Source organism: Chenopodium quinoa, unplaced genomic scaffold (assembly GCF_001683475.1).
Source record: "Chenopodium quinoa cultivar QQ74 unplaced genomic scaffold, ASM168347v1, whole genome shotgun sequence".
NCBI classification, from domain to species: domain Eukaryota; kingdom Viridiplantae; phylum Streptophyta; class Magnoliopsida; order Caryophyllales; family Amaranthaceae; genus Chenopodium; species Chenopodium quinoa.
In genome coordinates, this window is record NW_018743919.1 from 3,406,576 (window position 1) to 3,412,575 (window position 6,000).

Consider the following 6,000-nt stretch of genomic DNA (forward strand, 5'->3'; position numbering starts at 1 on the left):
CGTTGCCTCAAAAAAAAATAAAAAAAAAATAAAAAAAAATAAAAAATAAAAAGAAAGGTTCAATAGACGTTGTCTTGGCCCAAAGTACTTCGTATGCTAGAATGTTGGAAATGACTAGAGGATATTTAAAATCGGGCCGGGTCAGGTCTTAACGTGATACGTCGTGTTCAAATCCACAAAAAAGTAGCTTGCTTTCTGGCCGGGTTCGGACTTTTAACTAAAAATGTGGTTTTAGGCTTGCCCAAATTCGCCCTATTTTCGGGTTGGGCCGATGTTGATCACCTCTAGAAATGACTTATCAAACTTGTCCAACTAATTTGCCAACCGCTATTTGGTAATAAATGTGGGCATGGGGCAAGGCCATGTAAATCGATGCGTCGTGCCAGTGTGTCTCGGGTTTAAAATAGCTAAGAAAGAATAGTGTTGGTTCGAATTTGTGTCGATCTTTTATAAACAAAGCCCATGCACAACCTAATCCACGTGTCATGATGTGCCAACGGACGATAATTTTATAATTTTGGTAAATATAAATAGGTCAATAATCGTGTGTTGGTGTCAGATCGCGCCAAAATATGAAAATGATGTTCAAGTAGAGGTGATCATAGGCCACACTAGGCTTTGCCAAAAAAACAAAAATGGTCCATTTCCAGCAAAATAACCGTGCCCAAACCCGCTATTCGAGCCAAAATAAGCGAGCTTTATGGAACAAAATCATGTCGGGTCAAAATTTCAATGCCCAAGACCCACGAAATAAACCAACCCAAACACGACATTTTTTCATTCCGGGCTATCATTGCCCATGTCTATGTTCAAACATGATCCATGGCCCATTGATGTGTTGTGTACTTGTGTTTGTGAGTTGTGACGGATCAAATCATTTTTGTTCCGTGCCTAGCACCCCTCTTGTTGGCCCTCTCTAGAGTATCATATTTTCTTTATAAAAATTATAAAATTTGTCGGCTTTGTTGCATGATGTACATCAAAATTAACCTCATAAGAGACTAGAGTTGGCTAGTTAACTATGACCCTACAAGTCAGATCAAGCCAAATTTTATCTTATTTAGGCCTAGTTGATCGTAATTAACCAACTTAAAGTCAAGTTGTGGGCTAAGATAATTCAAGTCAAGGTTAGGTTGTATATTGACATAAGATTTGTCTCTAGCCTGATTAGGTGCTTAGCCCTAGATTGCGAAGCTCTGAGCCTTATGTTGTGCTTAACCCTAAATTGAAAACCTTTGAGTCTAAAGTGGATCAATTTAATTGTGGTTCAATTAGAATAATGCGCCGTATATTCCAATGAAGTCTTTGTCGTCTCATAATTGAATTAGTCTTTTACTACCTCAGATAATTTTTACTTTTTTAGTAACAACAAAGGAATTTTGGAATTTTTTATATTTCACAAATAATACCCTTTTATTGCAACTATAAATTAACGGCAGTATTACAAAGTTTACTATATTTATAAAAAAAATATATGGAATTGTTGTTGTTGGGTTGGGCTAATAAACCCGAGATAGCAAAGTTGGGTCTGGGCCTATGTATACTTGTTAAGACGAGTATGCTTTAGTTTCTTTTTTTGCCCTCTTAATTTTAATCTCAAATTTCCTGAACATTTCATGAATATGCTTTTTCTTTTTTCTTTTTTTCTTTTTTTTTTTAAATATTGACGAATAAATTAGCTAACATGTCAAATCAATAAGCAATAGTTAATGAGCTTTAAAAAAAAATTCAACTCCATCAATAAGTTAGTGATTAACCAATAAAGAATAGCTAATCAAATCTCTATCACAAATTTGAATAATTGCAACCAAGAAAGTCACCGAAGCAAGTAAGGCTCGTGATTCATCACCATTGCGTCAATAGGTTGGAGCTACTTCATGTTTAGGTGATCAAAGAAGACTCACCATTTTATTTTAATTAATTTTATTAGTAGAGTTGGTGGCCTAGCTATCCGATTCATTGAATCTTTATATAATTTGTAAGATGATAATTCAACAATATGTTAATCAATCCTCAGCAAAATAGTCAAATTATAGCAAAAAACATAATTATAAAACATATTTCTGGACCTCAACCATTAGCTTAAACTTTTGGCGAATTGGTCCATTAATATGATATCGGAGCCAGCGTGACACAAAAGTTATGGGTTCGAATCTCATCCACCCCTTCTTTCAATGAGAAATATTACGAGGAGGGCCCATGCTCCGGGCTCTCATGTGAGGGGAAGTGATAAAGTATAAAACATATTCTTGGGCCTCAACCATTAGGTTAAGTTTTTGGTTGAATTGGTCCACTAACAATTTATTCTTATATCACCATATAATTTGGTGGTTTTGTATGTATGTATTGGGTTACATAGTAAATCTAGTATGTATATATAAATGGGAGTTTTTTCCCGAGTTTTTAGAGCGCCACGTAGGATTTTAATTTTTAAAAAATTATTAGAGCGCCACACGGGATTAATATTTTTAAAACGCTACAATCAGAGTATGCCACGTAAGATTAGTGTTTTTTAAAACGTTCCGTAGGATTATAATAAAAAATAAACGCCACGTAGGATTAATATTTTAAAACGCTACAATAGGATTATGCCACGTAAGAATAGTTTTTTTAAAAGTGCTACGCAAAAGTGGGCAACATGCATTACTAGAAATAGGCCGTTTTCCGAGGGAATCGTTCCGACGGACATAAATTCCGTCGGAAATTCCGAACTTTCCGACGGACATAAATTCCGTCGGAAATTCCGAACTTTCCGACGGAATTAGGATTTGTCGGAACATTCCGTCAGAAACAGTTCGTTACGACGGAAAATCCGTCAGAATTCTTGCGACGGAAGTTAATTCCTTCGGAATAATAGTCTTCCGATGGAATATTCTGTCGGAAAGTTTGTTTTCCTACGGAATTTGAATCCGTCGGAATTTTCTTACGGAATTTGAATCTGTCGGAATTTTCTTATGGAATTTGAATCCGTCGGAATTTTCCTACGGAATTTTCCCTCGAAAGACTATTATATTCCGACGGATTTTTATCCGTAGGAAAATTTCCGACAGAAAAATCCGTCGGAATGGTCTACTATATAAAAAAAAATCCAGAAATTTCGAAGCTTACCCTAATACCCAAACAGCCTCTCCTCTCATCTTCTCCCTTTCTCTCTCCTCCTTCCTCTTCTTCTCTGATCTCCTCCTCCTCCTCCTCTTCCTTCTCCTTCCTCGCCCCTTTTCTCCTTCCCCTCGCCCCTTCCTCCTTCCCCTCTCTCCTTCCTCGCCCCTTTTCTCCTTCTCCTTTCTCCTTCCTCGCCCCTTTTCCTTTGTCTACGATTTAATGGTTTTTTTGGTCAAATTTGACCATGAAAAGTGAAGATCTAGACTTTTTATGGTCAAATTTGGCCTTAATAAACCAAACTCGAACTCTATTCAAGTTTTAAGGTATGTTTTTGTGTTTGTAATATTTGTTTTTTTTTGTACGAATTCGTTGATTTTTTTTTACGTTTTTCCGGGAGGGTTAAGGTTTTGGTTGGGTGGGGTGGTGGTGGGGGTAGATCGGTTTGTGGGTGTTGTTTCGGGGTTTTCTGATGTCCTGCGGGAGAGTTACAATTCCGAGACTGGAACCGGACGCCTGTACCTGCAAAATAACGGAGACTCCTGAGAGCTCCGCCTCCAACGGTCAAGTTAGTACCTGATTAAGGAGTAATTAATACAGAAATTAAAGTAATAAGGTCTCTCTAGGTGAGAGTATTTAATGTAGGTAATCTGCTTTGCTAGCGAGATCAGCCGGTTATTAGTGTGTTCTGTCAATTAGTCGGTCCCTTGATTAATGAGGATTAATCGAGTATTTATAGCCTTGGGAAGCGTGCAACTCTCTAGGTTTAAGGTAAACCTAGGGCCGATCGGGCTTCTAGACTGAAATGGGCCTTAATGGCCGGTTGTCCCATTTGGCATGGGTGGACACGTGGCGTGTCTTAAGTGGTCCGTGGAGGACGCGTGGCGGAACCTGGTTGGTCCACTTGTCAAACGGCGCTTGGTGGATAAAAATCCCCTAATCATTTGCCCCTCACAGGTGGCACGCGACTGGTCACGTGTCGCCTGTGACAGGTGTCGCACGGTGACAGGCGACGGCCCGTTACAGGTGTCACCTTGCAGACGGCCGGGAGACTCTCCCGCCCAAATTTGAATTCGGAGGCGACCCTTCGCCTTCTCATTTTGCCTATAAAAGGAAGTGCTGACTTCGGTCATTTTCACATTTGAGAATTTTTGCGAGAACATTCGGACCCCTGAACTTGCTCTGACATTTTCGGACTTTTTCTGCCTACCGCCTGTTCTGACAAGCCGACTGACCCGAACTTTCAGGACTTCATCAACTGTCATCCGTTCAGGTAACTCAGTTCTCTTACTCTTAATTTTCTTTTTATTTTTTGAAATGGCACCATGGAAGCACACGACACGCCCTAAGTTAGTGATCAGCCGGTCACCGGGGACGGCTGAATCTAGGACTAGGAGTGCCGCCTGCCCTTTTCTGGACCCATCTTTGCCCTTTATACAAAGTCCGACTGAATCTGTGTCTATGCAGAACGTGATGGCCAGAACAAAAAAGACTGCTAGAATATCAAACTCAGACGGCTCCTCCCAAAGGGTACTCCTTAGCGAAACATCTGACCAGGCGCCAGATGTGGAACGAGGCGACTGTCAAGCTGACAGTTCTGAGAGAGGGACCAAGGTGTTCCCTTCTCATCTAACCGTGGACATGTCCAATTTACCTTCTGCTCCTTCTAAGGGAGAGGAGGCGGGCCCCTCTAGGAGAGGGGAGGAGTCGTCCTCTTCGGACTCATCAGGGGACGAGTCCGATTCCAGCTCTTCTGACCATAGTTCTTCTGACTCAGAAGAAAAACATAACCGCCTACAAGAGGCGAGAAGTTCCCATGCAGTGGCGAAGGGGGATAATTGGGCAGAGCCGTCCGCCTCTTACAGAGAGGAAAACACCCCCTACTACTGCAGGGTGCCCCGGGGCCGGATCGCAACCATGCGAGACAACGTGGCGAGCTTTATTGCTAACCACAAGATGGGCCCGGAGTATTTACTGTTTGTGCCGGATCCAGAAGATACTGTCGTCTGGCCGGCTGGTACCAGCTATGGTGACGGCTGTTTTGGCTGCTATGTGGCGGCCATCAAAGCTGGTCTGCGCTTCCCATTACATCCGGCTGTTCAGCGGATTTTAGATGGGTATGATCTGGGGTTATGGCAGTTAGCCCCCAACTCTTGGGTAAACGTACTCGGCTATGTGGCCGGGTGCGAACTGAACGGGGTGGAGCCAAGTTTTGAGGCTTTCGCCCACATGAACTATCTCAGCCGGACCCCTAAGTCGGGAGGTACCGGCTGGTATCAACTAACAAGCCACAGGGGTTACCTCATGACGAGAGGTAAGGCAAACAAATGGAAGGATTGGCGGAACACCTTCCTTATTATCGAGAGTTCAGACACGGAGCTGAACAAACGATTTAACAAGTGGAACAGGGATCCGCCTCTTCTTGCAGGCGGCCGCAGCATGCCGCCTGTTCCCCCAAAGGCTAAAAGAGAGATCCTAGACAAAGGACTCTTCAAAGTAGAGACTAGGGTGAACTCTACTTCAGGGGTACGAGAGCAAGTACCCCTACACTGCGTCCCGAGCTTCAAGTGGCTCTATGATGAGTACTTGTTGGCCGCCTGTGGCCTCGGCAGTCGGTGCTCTAGAGGTAGCCGGCCTGACGAATACTCTGTTTTCTCACGCCTTGTTTACTTGGGATTTTTACTAACTTTGCTGTTTATTTCTTTCAGCCGACGCCATGAGTAAAATAACAGCATCTAAGACTGCGGCGGCCATGCTGCGGGTTTCGCTAATGAAGCAGTCGTACGCCGACTCCCCCAGCAAGGAGGCACCCTTGGTAAGCTTTGAAAACTCTTCCCCTTTAAGTTGTATTATGCATATACTAACTCTTTTTGTTTTCAGTCTGGCACTCCAAGGGCTTCT